The sequence below is a fragment of the Oryctolagus cuniculus genome, chromosome 5, assembly GCF_051225735.1.
Source record: "Oryctolagus cuniculus isolate XC-2025 breed Fujian yellow rabbit chromosome 5, ASM5122573v1, whole genome shotgun sequence".
Taxonomy (NCBI): domain Eukaryota; kingdom Metazoa; phylum Chordata; class Mammalia; order Lagomorpha; family Leporidae; genus Oryctolagus; species Oryctolagus cuniculus.
The window spans coordinates 148350204-148369752 of record NC_142871.1 but is presented as its reverse complement, the minus strand read 5'-3'; the positions used below and the strand labels follow the sequence as shown (position 1 = coordinate 148369752).

General features: G+C 43.9%; 1 protein-coding gene and 1 long non-coding RNA gene across 12 annotated transcripts in view; both read right to left on the bottom strand.

Annotated features, from left to right (window-relative positions):
- CDKAL1 (CDKAL1 threonylcarbamoyladenosine tRNA methylthiotransferase) overlaps window positions 1–19549 on the bottom strand; it is a 731906-nt gene that overhangs the window by 351346 nt on the left and 361011 nt on the right. The window lies entirely within an intron of this gene.
- On the bottom strand, window positions 2555–12229 carry LOC149126783 (uncharacterized). The gene is made up of 2 exons (XR_016234232.1): window positions 8871–12229; window positions 2555–7928 (listed from the first exon to the last, which is right to left on the bottom strand). It is a non-coding gene; the product is annotated as an uncharacterized LOC149126783 (long non-coding RNA).

Genomic DNA, 19549 nt, shown 5'->3' with positions numbered 1-19549 from the left:
TAAAAACAAAGAGGATAGGCTTGAGAAATACAGCAATAACAACAACAACCCAGACCTTGCTGGCACTAAGCTGAAAAAAGCCCTTCACTCTGCCCAGCTTCCAAAGTAACCACCACTGTTGAGGGGACGGCCAAGGAGGGTCAGTAACATTGCAGGCAGAACTGTTAATTTCATTTCAGAGACACCGCCTGCCTTATATTCAGGCCAGCTCTTCTCCCAGGCCACCAGCTAGGTAATGAAAGTCAACAGGGTGCCTTCCCTAAGGAGGTTCACACCTCCCTTATGATGTCTCTTCTAGTACCCCATGTGAAGAGATAAGATAGGTCTGCGTCTCATACTTGGCCAGCCCTTAAAGCCCAACTGGCAGGCCCCTTCTGTCAGTTTCTATTTGCCTCTCAGTGGGAAAACTTGCTGATGGTTTAGACAGCACCTTTCTAAAGTCCTCTAAGAATGACTGTCCTTAGTTTTAGACCCTGTGAGTTTCAGCTTGTTTGACTGATTTTCTCCAGGCTGGAAACAGTGAAATTCTAGATGGCCATGCACATGAAACCTCGGATGGAAGCAGTTTCTGCAACCTGACACTGGGTCCACTCAAGAAGCCACCTCCTGCTGGAACCCTGTCTTGACTGCCATTCCCAATGACACCCCTTTTCTGCATGAAACAGCCAGAGTGGTCATCACCCAGTTCCCCTAACAGAAGTTAGGGTCCATTACTCTGAGGGGGTGGAGGTGAGCAATTTGAAGAGTCAAATGGGTTAACAGGCAGTCAGGGTGGTCCCTGTGCAAATTGAGAGTGCAATATTTTTAGCAAGGTCAAAAGTGCCTGCCTGAGGCTGGCACTGTGGCTCAGCAGGTTAATCCTCTGCCTGTGGCGCCAGTATCCCATATGGGTGCTAGTTCTCCTCTCCGCTAATCTTCTTCCAATCCAGCTCTCTGCTATGGCCTGCAAAGGCAGTTTGAGATTGCCCAAGTTCTTGGGCCTCTGCACCACGTGGAGGACCCAGAAGAATCTCCTGGCTCCTGGCTTCCGATCAGCACAGCTCCAGCCATTGTGGCCTTTTGGGGAGTGAACTAGTGGATGGAAGACCTTTCTCTCAGTCTCCCTCTCACTGTCTGTAACTCTACCTCTTAAATAAATAAATAAATAAAATCTTAAATAATAATAAAAAATAAGTGCCTGTCTGCCCACTCCTTGAAAGCTTCCAATCATCATGAGAATAGCAAGGGAGTGGGGATTTGCAGTTTACTACAAATCAAATTAGGTATCCCACCCTAAACAGATAAAACAGATGGCATGTTTTATCATAGATAAGCCAGACAGGATAAAAGGTTGCAAATCAGGTCTTTTGATGAGTTTTGTCCCTACCCTGTAACTGAAATATCAACTTTTTTTCTTCCCCAGAACTGTGCTTAAAAACCCCAGTACCACAGGCCCCTGCGGGTTTTTTCCTCTCTTGGGGCACCCTCCATGCCACTCTGGCTGGAGGACTCTGACTCCAACAAATCTTGCTTGTAAATCTTTAAATCTTGCTTTTCTCTTTGCCTTGTCCGCTTGGAAATTCTTCTTCCATGTGAGACAAAGAACCAAGATGATAATAATATTTTCTCTGCCACCATTTCACACATAACAAGTTGCCAAAAAAACACCCACCAAAAACAAAAAGCAAAAAACCAAAATAAATAAATAAAATAAAATCTATAAGCAACAGTAAAAGATTAGGGATGCCACTGAAATCTAGATAAATTTTTCACTTATTTAACAATTGCATAGATATTCTTATTCCATTTGACACAAAAAAAAAATCATATCCAGGAAATCCGAATGTCTTTATTCAAGCGGGAAGACTTGGAAATCCATTTGGCAAATCCACTTTCAGATAAATCTTAGCCTTCCACTGAAGTCTAGTGAATGAACACTTTATATGTTTGAAGGTTAAACAGGATGTTTAAAGCATGTGTTTATTTTTTTTAGTTCTTTTTTTTTTATTTTTTATTTAGTAAATATAAATTTCCAAAGTACAGTTTAGGGATTATAATGGCTTTCCCACAATAATTTCCCTCCCACTCGAACCCCTCCCATCTCCCACTCCCTCTCCCATTCCATTCACATCAAGATTCATTTTCAATTATCTTTATATACAGAAGATCAATTTAGTATATATTAAGTAAAGATTCCATCAGTTTGCACCCACACAGAAACACAAAGTGTAAAATACTGTTTCATTACTAGTTATAGCATATTTCACATTGGACAACACATTAAGGACAGATCCCACATGAGGAGTAAGCACACAGTGACTCCTGTTGTTGACTTAACAATTTGACACTCTTGTTTATGGCACCAGTAATCACCCTAGGCTCTTGTCATGAGTTGCCAAGGCTATGGAAGCCTTTTGAGTTTGCTGACTTCGATCTTATTCCGACAGGGTCATAGTCAAAGTGGAAGTTCTCTCCTCCCTTCAGAGAAAGGTACCTCCTTCTTTGATGGCCCGTTCTTTCCACTGGGATCTCACTCGCAGAGATCTTTCATTTAGGGTTTTTTTTTCCCCCCCCCCCAGAGTGTCTTGGCTTTCCATGCCTAAAATACTCTCATGGGCTCTTCAGCCAGATCTGACTGCCTTAAGGGCTGATTCTGAGGCCAGAGTACTATTTAGGACATCTGCCATTCTATGAGTCTGCTGTGTATCCCACTACCCATGATGGATTGTTCTCTCCCTTTTTTACTCTATCAGTTAGTATTAGCAGACACTAGTCTTGTTTGTGTGATCCCTTTGACTCTTAGACCTATCAGTGTGATCAGTTGTGAATTGAAATTGATCACTTGGACTAGTGAGATGGCATTGATACATGCCAACTTGATGGGATTGTATTGGAATCCCCTGGCACGTTTCTAACTCCACCATTTGGGGCAAGTCCTATTGAGCATGTCCCAAATTGTACATCTCCTCCCTCTCTTATTCCCACTCTTTTATTTAACAGGGATCACTCTTCAGTTAAAATTAAACACCTAAGAATAATTGTGTGTTAATTATAGAGTTCAACCAATAGTACTAGAACAAAAAAAAATACTAAAAGGGATAAAGTATTACATTGTACATCAACAGGACAAGAGCTGATCAAGTGTTTATTCTTAATATGATTCCATATTGATTGTTTTTGTCTTTTCTGGATGAATGAAGGCTTCTATGTAAGCTTTTAAAAAGCAATCTGAGGGCTGGTGCTGTGGCACAGTAGGTTACACATCTTCCTGCAGTGCCGACATCCCATATGGGTGCAAGTTCAGGTTCTGGCTGTTCCATTGCTGGTCCAGCTCTCTGCTATGGCCTGGGAAAGCACAAGATGCCCCAAGTCCTTTGGCTCCTGCACCCATGTGGGAGACCCGGAAAAAGCTCCTGGCTTCGGATCAGCCCAGCTTCGGCCACTGAGGCCATTTGAGGAGTGAAACAGCAGATGGAAGACCTCTCTTTCTGTCTTTCTTTCTTTATTCTTCTCTTTTTCTTTATTTATTTACTTGCGAGGCAGAGTTAAAGATAGAGAGAGGGAGAGAGTGATCTTCCATCTGTTGGCTCACTCCCCAAATGGCCACAAAGGTTGGAGATGGGCCAGGCCAAAGCCAGGAGCTTCTTCCGGGTCTCCCACGTGAGCACAGGGGCCCAAGGACTTGGGCCATCTTCCAACGCTTTCCCAAGTGCATTAGCAGGGAGCTGGATTGGAAGAGGAGCAGCAGGGATAAGAACCAGGGCCCATATGGGATGGTAGCCCCACAGGTGGAGTCCTAACCTACTATGCCATAGCACTGGCCCTCTAATCCTCTTTAAAAATATATTATATCTGCGCTCTCAGTATAATTTAGATATAGACACATACATTTTTTAAAGTTTATGGAAAATTGTGGCCGGCGCCTCAGCTCACTAGGCTAATCCTCCACCTTGTGGCGCCGGCACACCGGGTTCTAGTCCCGGTCGGGGCGCCGGATTCTGTCCCAGTTGCCCCTCTTCCAGGCCAGCTCTCTGCTGTGGCCAGGGAGTGCAGTGGAGGATGGCCCAAGTGCTTGGGCCCTGCACCCCATGGGAGACCAGGAGAAGTACCTAGCTCCTGCCATCGGATCAGTGCAGCGTGCCGGCCGCAGCGTGCCGGCCGCGGTGGCCATTGGAGGGTGAACCAATGGCAAGGGAGGACCTTTCTCTTTGTCTTTCTCTCTCTCACTGTCCACTCTGCCTGTCAAATAAATAAATAAATAAATAAAAAATAAATAAAGTTTATGGAAAATTGTAAATAAAATATAAGCTTATTTTGGTGCAATTAAAAAATGCTACATAGTTTCTTTTTTTTTTTTAAGATCTATTTATTTATTTGAGAGGCAGAGTTACAGACAGAGAGGGAGAGAGAAATATAAAGGTGTTCCATCTGCTGGTTCACTCCCCAAATGGCCTCAATAGCCAGGAGCCAGGAGCTTCTTCCACATCTCCCACATGGAAGCAGGAGCCCAAGGACTTGGGTCATCTTCTACTGCCCCCCAGGCCATAGCAGAGAGCTGGATCAGAAGTGGAGCAGCCGGGACTCAAAGCAGCGCCCATGTGGGATGGCAGCACTGTAGGCAGATGCTTAACCTACTATGCCACAGCACCAGCCCCCACAGTTTTTTCATAATGATTATTTTACATCAAGTTTTTGAAGACCCTCTAGAACAAATTACAAAATTTTGCACCAAAAAAAATCATCTTCTAACTCCATTTTCCAGACATTTTGGAAGTGCCCATGTGTATGTGTGTCTGTGTGTACATGTGTATTTCAAAAGTTTGCCCATTTATAGGTATTTCCATCCTGAAATAAGTTCCACGTGAATAAGAGTTCAGTGTAAATGGGTTGGTGGGGGGCAGGTGACTGGCTGACTCCCCCAGTCCTCAGGGAGCTGAAGGGCTGTTGCCAATGAACCCTCTCCCCAGCCCCTACCTGCAGTCCAACAACAAGTCTTCTGCAAATTCCCTCTACCTGCTGGTAGGTGTATATGAACCAGTAATAAAAAACTTTGTAATTCTTTCTTTCTTAGTCTTATGGGAACTTCCTTAGCAAACCTCCTCATTAAAATCCTTATAACATACAAGTCATTTAATTGGCTTTTAGATAACTAACTTTCAAAAATGTTTGCAGCCTCAAATAGCATACAAATTTAAGAGGATTTGAATATATAAATATTATTTATAACATAGGATATAGAAAATTTATAAACAGAAAAGGTTAGTATTATGATATATTATAGCATTTTAATTACATATTTAAGATTATAAAAGCTTAAAGAATTTAATTTCTTTGGTGGAATTTTAAAATACCTAACAGATGCCTAACTATTACCTCACAGACACTTCCCTGTTCTGCCGGTACTGAGATAATTATTAGTGGGGGAGATTTACTTAGAATCTGATAGAGTTGTGACAGCATTAAAGATTTACTGATTTAGCAGCACTTGAGGGGGTCCAGGACAGAAGTGTTCCATGTAGAACAAGGGCAGGGCAGGCTCTGGGGTGTGTGAGCACAGAAAGGCTGGTGTGGATCAAAGCCGCAGGCAAGAGGGAACAGCTCATTAGATAAGAGCAGACAAAAAGGGCATTCAATCTCCCTGGTCTCAGTTATTCCCTCAAATCTAGGGCTGCACTCTGCTCCATAAGCAAAAGTCACTTTACAACCTAGCAGGGGTCATAAGACGGGACACAAATAGCTACAACGTAAAGTGGGAACAGTAAAATGCATTCAATACACACAGGGCCGAGAAAAGAGAACTCATTTCTGGTGGGAAAATCAGGGCGAGTTCCCAATCGGATGGGGGCAGTCTTGAACTCTCCCTGAAAGGAGGGCATAGGGTCAGCCCCACCTTCTCAGCGGGAGAAGCTTGGGATGCACCTGCAAAGATGTAAGGAGGAGCATTTGACAGGAGCAGCAGGAAGTGGGGAGGTTAGGGAGAAGGCTGGAAATAGACTACAAATGGTCCAAATTTCCCACATTTGGAGCTAGGATAGTGACCACACAAAGTCAACTACAGACATCGAAATGTCCGAGGGCCAAGTCAAGGCAGGATTGTAGCAGATTCTGTTTGTAGCAGAAGGCAAGCTCAGTTAACTCACAAGCGTAGAACAAGGACTGAGGCTTGAGTCACGCCTGCATGTGACATGTGCCACAGTGAGAGATGTGCACAAACTCATTCAGAGTCTCAGACTCTTGAGCTCATACTGAATGTTAGCTCAGGAAGCAGGATCAGGCCCAGGCAGCCTAACAGAGGCCGAGTCACTAGTAAATCAATGACACAGGTCTTGGCACCAGGGCAGTGAGCTCAGGTGGCCTTGTATGACATCCAGATAGGCAGTTCTGTCTGTGAGGACGCCCAAAGAGCTGGTGACCGTGGGGATGGGACAGCAATTGTGGACAAAGGCAGGATCTGAAAACTCCAAGGGCACCTTCAATCTCACCAGGTTCTCGGTGCCGGAGGTTTATCTATGACATTCACAAATCTGTCGGGATCAGCTTCACTCTGCTCACGGAACAGTGGAGATACTTCCACGGCCCAGTCCTAACTGCAGTTGGAAACGTACTTTTGGTGCAGTGTTCCATGTTTTTCATCACTTCCTGCAGGAAAGCTTCTCTGACCACAGGACTGGTCAGGTTACCACACACCTGCTTACTGATTTTCTCATGTTTACACTCCCCACCCCCACCCCGAATGGAGGCTCTGTGTAACTGTTGCCATTGTCTTGCAATACACAGCACATGCAAGATGCTAAAGTCAGTGTGTTGACTGAGTAAGTGTACCCACTTTTCAGCTAGCTCTGACTACATATAAATGTACAAAGTGCACAAGTCTGATTTATAATAAAATGGATAACAAAGAGGTTAGAGAGGAAATGGATGGATGGATGACTGATCTTTGTGTGGATCACATGTGTCTATCACTAACTGTCTTAATTAAAAGTGTTAAGGGGCCGGCATTGTGGCACAGCAGGTTAAAGCCCTGGCCTGCAGTGCCAGCATCCCATATGGTGGCGGTTCAAGTCCCAGCTGCTCTGCTTCCAATCCTGCTCCCTGCTAATGCACCTGGGAAAGCAGTGTAGGATGACCCAAGTCCTTGGGCCTCCACACCCATGTGGGAGACCTGGAAGAAGCTCCTGACTCCTGGCGTCAGATCAGCTCAGCTCTGCCGGTTTTGGCCATTTGGGGAGTGAACCAGCGGATGGAAGACCTCTCTCTCTGTCTCTACTTCTCTCTGTAACTCTGTCTTTCAAATAAATAAAATAAGTCTTTTTTAGAAAGTGCTAAAACAAATACTCAAAAGAAAGCTGTCTCTATCCACATGAGGAAAGAAAACCTAATGATTAACAATCATATCTTGAATTCTAGGCCTATTCATCTGTTGCTACTTATAGAATCACAATATATGGGATTCTTAAGGCATGGACAACATAAGCATTCAGCTCACCAAAATGTTTCAATATTGAAGCAGACAAAAAGCATATATTAAAAATTTGCTCTTTTAGTAAGTCTACACCAAGACACATTAAAATAAAAACCTAACAACCACGAAAGTTAACTTCTTATCCATGAAACACACAGTTTGTGCCCTGCACGGAGTCCGTGACAGAACACCCTGATAAGACCGGCCGCCTTGTTCGCCCCCTTATTTACATACTTGCAGGCCCACAGAAATGGTGCTGAGGAGGTGGCTTTCCAAGGAGTGCAAACTGCCTTAACAGCTCTACTTTGCAGATGCTGCTGCTGCTCTCTCCTGGATGAGGAACTTGAGGCTCAGCTCTCAGAAAATCGCTCGGCAAGATCACAAGGCAAAGAAGTAACAGAACCCGAATTCGTATCTGGTGACACCGAATTTCAAAATTCATATTCTCTCCAAGAAATCACTGTCTCTTATGGACTCAAAATCAAAGCTTTGGAAATGAAAAAATTAAACAAACATTTAATGACCTTAAAGCAGACTATACATCAATGTATAAATATTGTCATTTTGCTTAAAATAAGAGACGATTGCTAAAGCAAGTTCTTTTCTCCCACCAAGCACAGCCCACGCTCAAAGGTCCTCGCAGCATCGCTGATGTTCCGACATATCGCAGCAAGTGCAGCAGCCTGGCTCCCTTGCTAAATTGGCAACATTTGTGCAGAAAGGGGACCCTTATTTCCTGTTCCCAGTGGGACCCAACTTAAAATCACAGTGACTTTTCTGGTCACTAGCCCAGCTTAGCCGGTTTTAAAACTACACATTCTCATATTTATCAGCAGTGGCACACCAGTGGGTTTAGACCTAGTGTGCTTAGCTGGTTAAAAGCGGAATGCTAATTCATTACAGATGGTAAAATACTGCTTACATTTGAATCCATTTACATTTTCAGAAATTCTGAATATGCGGTTGAGATTGCCAAATTATTGTCACATATAAGGTTAGCCTTTTTTGATTGAGTCCGTGGCTCAATAAAAAATGAGTTTGTATGTTAAAAATTCTTTTAACAAGCCCCATCAGTCCTATTTTCCCACAGTTTATATTTGCAAAGCCCTTTGCGCTGGTGAGTCTTTTTTTGAGTGTGTTATTAGGCAAATCACACACGGAGTCAGGACAAAATCAGTCCTAAATCATACCAAAATGTTTCCAATAGAACTATTATGCATGAAGATAATTTTCAGTACCTTTGTATTTTCCAAAATTGCCATGTTTAGTACTGTGGGGCTAATAAATTAATAAATTGCAAGATTATTAAACAGCTCTATAAATTGTTTTTTCTCCACTAGTTAAGGTAATAAGGACAGAAAATGCATTATTACTTAATCTTAAAAAGCCAACTGAACAGAGAAAGGAGGCACCCAAATAAAATGCTTACAGCGCTGCTGCCCCCTCCTGGAGTCACTCTTCCAACCCCCTCTGCAGAGCTCAGAAACAATAGTGAACCTGAAATATTTTAATTCCGAGAGTGAAACATTGCATAAAGACTCCCACAACTTTATTATTTTTTCTTTCCTGACTTCAATGGTCTACAAAGATATATAATTGTCAGGTTATACACAACCCTTCTCACATTCCCAGTGCTCATGGGGGTCAGATACCCTGACCACCTTGCTACTTCCTTATTAAAACAGCCCAAGATCATTCCTTTTAAAAGTCTTTAATTTTCCTCCCACCAGTTCAAAATTTCTCTCTCTCTTTTTTTTTTTTTTTGGGGGGGGGGGTATGAACTCTGCTCGTTTCTTGTTGTGTCAGAACAGGAAATGTCCCAAAGCATTTGCTTGTCTAACCTTCCCATCGCTTCACATTTCCTTTGAAATGATTCTCCCACCCATGAAGACACTTCTCTCCAGTACGCTTTCTCCCTTCCTGTTCTTTGCCATCTAGAACCAGGCATAAATGTACAAACACCAATTCTGCCACACAATTGTATTCTCTACCCAACATTTCCATTCTTGCCTTGGGTGAGGCCACCACAAGGCAGCTTTTTATCGGGCTTTAGCAATCTCCCCTTGACTCCAGCCCCAACTATTTGCTTCTGTATCCCAGGCCCAATGCTATTCAAGCTAGTAAAATAGACATGACTCTACGAAATACCATTGTGCTTCCTTTACAACCATAGCTCCTACAGTGGGACTTAAGCCTCTTCACAGAATTCTTGATCTGCCCCTACTCTTTAACCTCCAAAATCTTGCCTTGATTTCCTCACCTCTTCTTCTCAACTCAATTCCCTGCAATCCAAATCTGTCTCCAATTACTCGCTAGAGTCTCTTGGATGTTAAGAGAAGCCTGGTCATTTACCTATTTTAAGACTCAAAGAATACAAAAAATTAAGCAGTCAAAATAGTGTTACATGAACTGTAAATGAAGCAAAGCAATACCTTTACAAACACCCACAGAAATAAACACAATGGCAGAGAGCCTTTGCGGATCTGAGACGGAACCAATGGCCCTCCTGCAGCTGCTGATGGGCTCTGCTCTAGGACACTACCTACCAGCGCTCACTGGGACCAGCAGAGTGATCAAGATCCTGGGTGGCAGAACCATTTCCTAGCTATGCAATTTTTAAAAACATTTATTAATTTATTTGAAAGGAAGATAGAAAGAGAGAGAGAGAGGAAGAGAGAAGGAAAGGGAGAGAGAGTAGAAGAGAGAGAGAGAGAAGAAAGGGAGAGAATCTTCCATCTAACTAGATCACTCCCAAAATGGCTGCAATAGCTGGGGCCAAGCCAGGCTAAAGCCAGGAACCAGAAATACCATCCTGTTCTCCCACATGGGTATCAGGATTGGGCCAGGCTGAAGCTAGCAGCCTGGAACTCTGTCCAAGTTCCCAAATACTTAGACCATCTTCTGCTGTCTTCCCAGGCACATTAGCAGGAAGCTGGACAGGAAGTAGAGCCGTTAAGAATCAAGGGAGATTGCCAAGTGGGTGCCCAAAGACGCAGGCTGGGGCTTAACCCACTGCAACCCCTGACTATATAAATTTTCTTAAACCTCTTTGTAGTTCTGCTTCAAATTTACAAAATAGAGAAACCGTAGTACATACTTCAGTGTTCTTAACAGACTGCGATTACAAATATAACCAACCTAGAACAGTACCGGGCATATAATAAATCCACAACATTTATCAGCTATCATATCATTATCATCATCATCATCATCATCATCATCATCTGAGTGCTTATGAATGCAGACTTTAAGGTTCTGCCTTCACCCTGGAGGCCTGTGACAGAGTCTCCAAATCTTGTGCACCCACATTTCAGAATGAACAGTCTAATGAAAGTTGTCTTCAGATAACCAATGACTTTCTAGTTGTCACATCAAGTGACTTCTTAAAGTTTATCCTGTTCAACCTCTGCAAAAGAGCTGGCACTCCTTCAGCCTTCCAACTCCAATATTTGATTCCCAAAACTTTATGTGAACTTCAACTACGTCATGGAGCCTCCAAAAGTTTAGACTATACTGCTGTGTGAGTATTTTTCCACAGAGAAACACTTAGAACATGTCTTCGCCTGCTCAGGCTGCTATAACAAAACACCTTGCACTGGGTGGTTTATGTACAGGAATTTATTGCTCTTAGTTCTGCAAGTTGGGAAGTTCAAGGTCAAGGAAGGCAGTGGCCTATCTCATGTTTGGTGAGAGGCTGTTCCTCACAAGTGGCACCTCTTGTGTGTCCTCACATGGCAGGAGGGAAAAGACAGCACCAAGAGCCTGGCATTCAGGCACAGCAGCTTAAGCGGGTGCCTGCAGCACCAGCATTCCATATGGGTGCCGGTTCAAGTCCTGGCTGTTCCATCCACTTCATATCCAACTCCCTGCTAATGTACCTGGGAAAGCAGCAAAAGATGTCCCAAGTATTTGGGCACCTGGACAGAGATCCAGGCTCCTGGCTTTGGCCTGGCCCAACCCTGGCTATTGTGGCCATATGGGGAGTGAACCACTGGATGGTTTAGAAGCTGAGCCAATCTGAAGCCAGGAACCAGGAGCTTCTTCTGGGTCTACTAAGCGGGGACAGGAGCCCAAGGACTTGGGTCATCCTCCGCTACTTTCCCAGGTGCATTAGCAGAGAGCTGGACTGGAAGTAGTACAGCTGGGACTAAAACCAGTGCCCATATGGGATGCTGGCGCTGCAGGCCAGGGCTTTAATCCATTGTGCCACATGGCAGTCAACAAGATTTATTTATTTGAGAGGCAGAATTACAGTCAGAGAGGGATAGACAAAGAGAGAAGTCTTCCTTTTGCTGGTTCACTCCCCAAATGGCTGCAATAGCCAGAGCTGGGTCGAACCAAAGCCAGGAATCAGGAGCTTCTTCTGGGTCTCCCACATGGGTGCAGGAGTCCAAGCACTTGGGTCATCTTCCACCACCTTCCCTGCCTATTAGAAGGGGGCTGGATAGGAAGTGGAGCAGCTGGGACACCCATAAGGGAAGCTGGCACCACAGGGGGCAGCTTAACCTGGTATGCCAAGGTGCTGGTCTAGTCCCAACTCTTAGTAAGAACACATTGGGGATTACGTATCAACACATGAGTTTTGGAGGAACATAAACTGTATTGGGCCAAAGGCTGAAATGCCCCTTTCCTCTGAAACATGCTGCTCCTATTTGATTTCTCCTCCCCTCACTGACACGCGTTTTCCTGTTCCTCAGGCTACCGACCGCAGTCTTCTGTACTTGTGTTCTTTTCCTTCAATGTTTCAAAATCTGCACTCACAAACATGTTTTTTTTTTTTCTCCACATTTCTTTCCCCCTCCACAACTTCCCTCCCACCCGCAACCTTCCCCTCTCCCGTTCCCTTTCCCCTTCCATTCACATCAAGATACATTTTCAATTATCTTTATATACAGAAGATCGATTTAGTATATATTAAGTAAAGATTCCATCAGTTAGCACCCACACAGAAACACAAAGTATAAAATACTATTTCAGTACTAGTTATAGCATTACTTCACAATGTACAACACATTAAGGACAGAGATCCTACATGAGGAGTAAGTGCACAGTGACTCCTGTTGTTGACTTAACAAACTGATACTCTTGTTTATGGCACCAGTAATCACCCTAGGCTCTTGTCATGAGTTACCAAGGCTATGGAGGCCTTTTGAGTTTGCTGACTCTGATCTTATTTAGATAAGGTCATAGTCAACGTGGAAGTTCTCTCCTCCTTTCAGAGAAAGGTACCTCCTTCTTTGATGACCCGTTCTTTCCACTGGAATCCCACTTGCAGAGATCTTTCTATAGGTTTTTTTTTTCCCCCTCTCCCAGAGTGTCTTGGCTTTTCATGCCTAAAATACTCTCATGGGCTCTTCAGCCGGATCTGAATGCCTTAAGGGCTGATTCTGAGGCCAGAGTGCTATTTAGGACATCTGCCATTCTATGAGTCTGCTGTGTATCCCGCTTCCCATGTTGGATCGTTCTCTCCCTTTTTTATTCTATCAGTTAATATTTGCAGACACTAGTCTTGCACAAACATGTTTGCTTCTAAGCACATCCTTCCTAAAAACCACTGATAAGGTGGACGTCTCTCACCAAGCACCTTTCAGCAGCCCTTAATGAGTGCCTCTGTTTCCAATGTCTTCCTGTTTCAAATCATTTTCCATACAATAACCTGAATTCTTTTCTGAAAATGCCAATCTGTTCATGTATTCTGATTAAAAGAGAAAATGGAAACATGGATATCTTCCCTGGTTAAGCTTAGGAGGATAAGATATTTGGCTCCTAAAGAATCCCACTGCACACGGCAGTGCACCTATCTATTTGGACTGCACAGGGCTTCTGACTACACATGCATGCCTCTCTCTTTCAGTACTGGCCCCCACAATTTCTCCAGCCACAAATGGCAATCTCCCTTCCCATATTATCATCCACAGCATCCCAAGTGTCCTTTGAAACCAACTTAAAGGTCACTTCCTCTATAATCTTGTACCATCCTAAAAGCCAAAGTCAATCTTTCACTACCCTCTGATGACCCTCACTAAATGCTTATTTTTACTCATTCCTGAGTACAACTGTGATAATCAAAACTGTACTAATGGATTAATCTGTTGAAGAGAGAGGCAAGAAAGTGTACATTTGGAAGGGGAGGGAGCTTTTTTCAGAGCAACAAAGAAAAATTTGCTGTTCTTAAAATATATTCTAAAAGGCCAGTGCTATGGCACAGTGGGCTAAAGCCACAGCCTGCAGCACTGGCATCTCATATGGGCACTGGTTCAAGTCCCACCAGCTCCACTTCTGATCCCTGATAACGTGCCTGGGAAAGCAGTAGAAGATGGCCCAAGTCCTTGGGTCCTTACACCCATGTGGGAGACCTGGAAGAGCTCCTGGCTCTGACTTTGGCCTGGCCCAGCCCAGTTGTTGCAGCAATTTCGGGAGTGAGCCAGCAGATGGAAGATCTCTCTCCTATCTTTGTCTTTCTTCTCTAATCCTGCCTTCCAAATAAATAAATCTTTAGAAAAACATTATGAAAGAAAATATTTTTTTCAAATATGTTGTTTCATATATTTGTAAGTATAAGATATATTTTCATGCCTATTCTCTTTTATATTAAAAATATCTGAAACTACGCCAACTACAACATTCAAGGAAAATGCTTGAATCTTTTCTGTTGTTGCTCCATGTTTGGGCAAAATAATTTTAAGATTTTTATCTACACAACTCCTTAAGCTCAGACCAAATCATTTGTAAAATCCAAGCTTATTGTGTTCTTCAGCATTTTTTGTTCACAAAGAAAGAGACAGCTACTTTCGCTGTAACTAATTGCCTGTTAGAGAGCAGTGATACACAGATTCAATAGAGAAACATACTAATGTCAAGAAACAATTGGGGCCGGCGCCGCGGCTCACTAGGCTAATCCTCCGCCTAGCGGCGCAGGCACACCGGGTTCTAGTCCCGGTCGGGACGCCAGATTCTGTCCCGGTTGCCCCTCTTCCAGGACAGCTCTCTGCTGTGGCCAGGGAGTGCAGTGGAGGATGGCCCAGGTGCTTGGGCCCTGCACCCCATGAGAGACCAGGAAAAGCACCTGGCTCCTGGCACCTGCCATCGGATTAGCGCGGTGCGCCGGCCGCAGCGCGCCGGCCGCGGCGGCCATTGGAGGGTGAACCAACGGAAAAGGAAGACCTTTCTCTCTGTCTCTCTCTCTCTCTCACTGTCCACTCTGCCTGTCAAAAAATAAAAAAAAAAAAAAGAAAAGAAAGAAACAATTGGGTTCTAGTTCAAATGAAATAGTAAGGAATATTTGAGACCATAATCAAGTAACAAGGAGATATTTTGTATGGACTTCTAGGACATAGCCAATCTTCCAGGAGAGATTAACAGAGGTAGCATATGAGGGCTCCTCAACCAGAGGTCTTGGTCATTGCCAGGACAACATAAACCTGCTGGTGTGACCTTGCTACTCTTTTTTTGGACTATTTTTTGATGTTAACAAGTGGGTTCATTAGTATTTGTCACTGATGTTATGCCTTCTTCATTAAATAAGCTAGCTGTGAGTTGCCTACACTCTACCAAGAGGTATCTTATCTGAGGTCAAGAAGCCCTGAAGGTATTCACGGACAGATCTTGGGATAGAAGAGAAGCCTCAAGAGTAACAAGGAACCCACAACTTTCCTTTCTCCTAGCTCTTGCTAAAATTTTCTATTTCTACAATTTGAATGCAGGCAACAACTTACAGGTATTTGCAGTATCTGTGGTTTTATCCATAAGAAATCACAATATTTTTATAACATATTACAGTCCATTTCAGATATACTGAAATAGACACTACTTCGAAATTATGGTATATATTAGGCACACAGATGTATCCTGTTATTTAATGCATTGATAAAGAGGCACATTCAGTGGCCAGTGCTGTGGCACAGGTTAATCCTCTGCCTGTGGTGCTGGCATCCCATATGGGTGCTGCTTCTAGTCGTGGCTGCTCCTATTCCAATCCAGCTCTCAACTATGGCTTGAGAAAGCAGTAGAAGATGGTCCAAGTCCTTGGGCCCCTGCATCCATGTGGGAGATCCGGAAGAAACTCCTGGCTCCTGGCTTTGGATTGGCTCAGCTCCAGCTACTGTTGCCCTTTGAGGAGTGAACTAATGGATGGAAGACCTTTCTCTGTCTCTCCCTCTCTCTGTCTGTAAATCTGTCTCTCAAATAAAATCTTTTTTTTTTTTTTTTTTGACAGGCAGAGTGGACAGTGAGAGAGAGAGAGACAGAGAGAAAGGTCTTCCTTTTGCCGTTGGTTCACCCTCCAATGGCCGCCGCGGCCGGCGCGCTGCGGCCGGCGCATCGCGCTAATCCGATGGCAGGAGCCAGGAGCCAGGTGCTTTTCCTGGTCTCCCATGGGGTGCAGGGCCAAGCACCTGGGCCATCCTCCACTGCACTCCCTGGCCATAGCAGAGGGCTGGCCTGGAAGAGGGGCAACCGGGACAGAATCCGGCGCCCCGACCGGGACTAGAACCCGGTGTGCCGGCGCCGCAAGGCGGAGGATTAGCCTAGTGAGCCGCGGCGCCGGCCTCAAATAAAATCTTTTTATAAAAAAAGCTCATTCATTATTAGAATACAAGAGTATATATTGATAATATTTCAATTTACTTTGTGTTCTTTTAACCCTATAAATGCTGTTTTAAGTGTTTGAAATTATCATGCAAAGGGATACACAGGTATGAGAGAATTTCAGAAAGTTCATAAAAATGGAATGAATAGCTTATTCTATTACAAAAAACTGTAATCATAGTTTTCTCATAATGCATATTTTTTATGAATATTTGGAAGACACCTTGATATGTCCATATTTCAATATTTTTTGGACCAAAACACATGAACTTTTTGAAACATCTTCATATTTCAAATTGATTACTGTCATTTAGTCAGTTGGCATTTTTTGTTCATGACCTTCAAACTGTGGGTGTAAGATCATCCTGGGGGCAGTGTTATGGCATGGTAGGTTATGCCTCCCCTTGCAATGTGGGTATGCCATATCAGAGCACTGGTTCGAGTACTGGCTGCTCCACACTCAATTCAGCTCACTGCTAATGCACCTGGAAAAGCAGTGGATGATGGCGCCAAGTGCTTGGGCTCACTCTTAGGAGACCACTAAGCAATCTCACTGCTTAGGAGGCCAGGATAGGGTTCCTGGACTCAGTCTGGCTCAACCCTGGCCATTGTGGCCATTTTGGGGAGAGAACCAGTGACTAGAAGCCATCTGTCCCTCTCCTTCTCCCCACTCTGCATGTCACTCTTTCATATAAATAATCATAAAAATAAAAAAGACCATCCTGGCCCTTTAGGAATGGGCAGTCCTAGCAAACATAAGTTAATTCTTGCTCTTCAGTGTGGCCTGGGGAGCCAGCCTAAATGTTACAGCACAAGGTCTTAACCATTTTTGTGCTGTGGATCTTTTGTTGGTAAACAGGAACTGCAGCAACAACCTTCCAGGGGCCACGTGCAGGCTCTGTGCTGCAGACACAGGACTGCAATCTCTCACGATGTATGCAGGATACAGAATTATCATGTTCATGTTACAGCTGAGGCTTAGACAGGTTAAAGGGCTTCCTCAAAGACACGCAGCCAGCTAGTGGGCCAGCCAGGATTCCACTAATGTGACCTCCTGCCCACCTCTCAGGTCACTTGCAGCCTGCTACACCAGGGGATTAGCAAATGTCTGTTGAATGCATGGTGGTGGTGGTGGGCGGGGGGAACATGCTCCCATTTACATGCTTTGAACACAAATGAGTAAACTATAGGAGACAAATAAGGTACTGTGGACATACTTTGTGTATACTGCCACACTGTATATTCCCAAGAGATAACTGAAGAGGAATTCTCAAACCCTTCTTATCACTGCCGTAAGTGAATTTGTAAAAGAAAATGGGCAGGCAGAGGAGAGAGGAAGGCCCATTTTATTGACTGTTTAGTATGCTTATTCAATGCAAACACGGACGACATTGTAGTTGGGCATCAAAGTATTAAAACAGCTGATAACTAACTGCTTTCCCGGAACCCAAGGCATCTGGACACCAGCTTGGGAATCAGGGGTGAGGCATGCAAATTGCAGCGGTGTCAGGGACAGGAAAGCCCCACATGGCCCTGACACCACCACGGGGGCCACTGAGCACAGGGAGGAGCCACAGCACTGGGAGCATCCACTGGTTTACTCGCCAAATGGTGGCAATGGTCGGGGCTGGGCCAAGCTTAATACAGGAGGCAGGAACTTCCTCTGGATCTGCCATGTGGGAGCACTCGGGCCATCATCTGCTGCCTTCCTCCAGGTGCATCAGCAGGGAGCTGGATTGGAAGTGCAGCAGCTGGGACTTGAACCAGCACTCAAATGTGGTGCCGGCATGACAAGCAGCAGCTAACCCCATTTTAGGAGCGCTCAAGGAAATAAACGACAAAATGCCCAGGGTCTTAGTGAAAACTGTAACGCGAGCACTTCATTACTGACAGAAAGCTCTGAAAGACCCTCTTGGGCTACAAACATCAGATTTCTAAGTTATGAAACGAGATGGAGAAATCATGAATGTCAGTTAAATGCAATAGCAAACACTAGGCCTGCCCAAATTATTCCAGCACAAGCACTGATATAAAATATACATTACAAAAACGTGAGTTATCAGATTTGACTTTACTATTTATGCTACATGAATACATGCTACTAATCCCTTTCGGAATTTTCATACTATTAATATTCACATTGATAAAGAAAGAAGCCATATCTGAATAACTTTCTAACATTACACTAAGTACCTTCGCTAAGTACCATTATTGTAACTTTATATGGGAGAAACACTTTACTTCCCTTAACTGTTCTGAAGTGTACAGGTTCAATATCATTCAGTTTATATTCATACTGTTGAGCAACCATTACCACACTTTCTTATTTTGAAATGACTAAAAAATAAGTGTCTTTACCTCTAGGGAAAAATCACATCAGGCTGCAGACACACGACACACGGGATTGGACGTCTGGCTCAGCCTGGAAACACCAGCATCCTCCATCAGAACGCCTGGGTTTGAGTCCCAGCTTTGCTCCCAATTCCGGCTTCCTGCTAACGTAGCAGGTTAACGGCTCAAGTACTTAGATCCCTGCCACCCACATGGGAGCCCTGGATTGAGTTCCAGGCTCCCGGCTTTGACTTAACTCAGCCCTTGCTGCTACGGACATTGAAGAGTAAATTAGTGTATGGAAGACCCCTCTCTCGCGCTCTCTGCCCCCCAAAATAAATAAATAAATAAAATATCAATATAAATAAAAAATAAGAACCACAGTTGAGAAAATGGCCAAACAAAACACATTGTAGTAACTCTTTACTCTTTTAGATATATCATACTTTATAAATTATTTTAAAGAACAAAGTTCATTTGGTTAATTTAAATATTCTATGTTATTACCCAAAAAAGCTACCAACCATTTAGAATCACATAGTCATGTGAATGTTACTAAGGATAAATCTGCGCTAGTCAGAAAGAAAATCAACTAGGTGATTTGTTCTAATATATTTCACTAGTCCAGGTTGTGAATTAATTCATATCAATGCCACTGTGGAGAGCAACTCCCACCTAAAATGAGACGGGATTCTGAACAGATGAAGTGCTGTTCAAAGTCAATGCAGCCCAGACTTAGGGGACAGAAGAATTAATGAGAAAATGAGAATCTACCAGATGGTGCTGCAGTATCCCTCGCTGCACATCCACCACCTCAAGCAGCTTCTATACATGCGAAGCCCCAGGGCCCCCACCTGGCAGCAGCATAATTACCCTAAATGTGCACTTATGTTTCATTACACCTTGGCCATTACTATGCGCACTGATTACAAGTATCAATCCCTTTCATTTCCATACACCTCTGCGGTTCCATAGCATTCAACTGTGAAAACTCAGCACTCCAGTCCCTTCTAACACATGGCCCATGCTGATAAAACCGCAGAGGGTAAATTATCTGTCACTCTACAGGGTGCCAATTCAGTTTGATAAGGATGACATCATGCCCATTTTACCAATAACAATGGCGCTAACAAGAACGTGTAATCAACAAACCTCAGTCCTCTGCTAGCCCTGGCAGGTGCAACTCTTTTT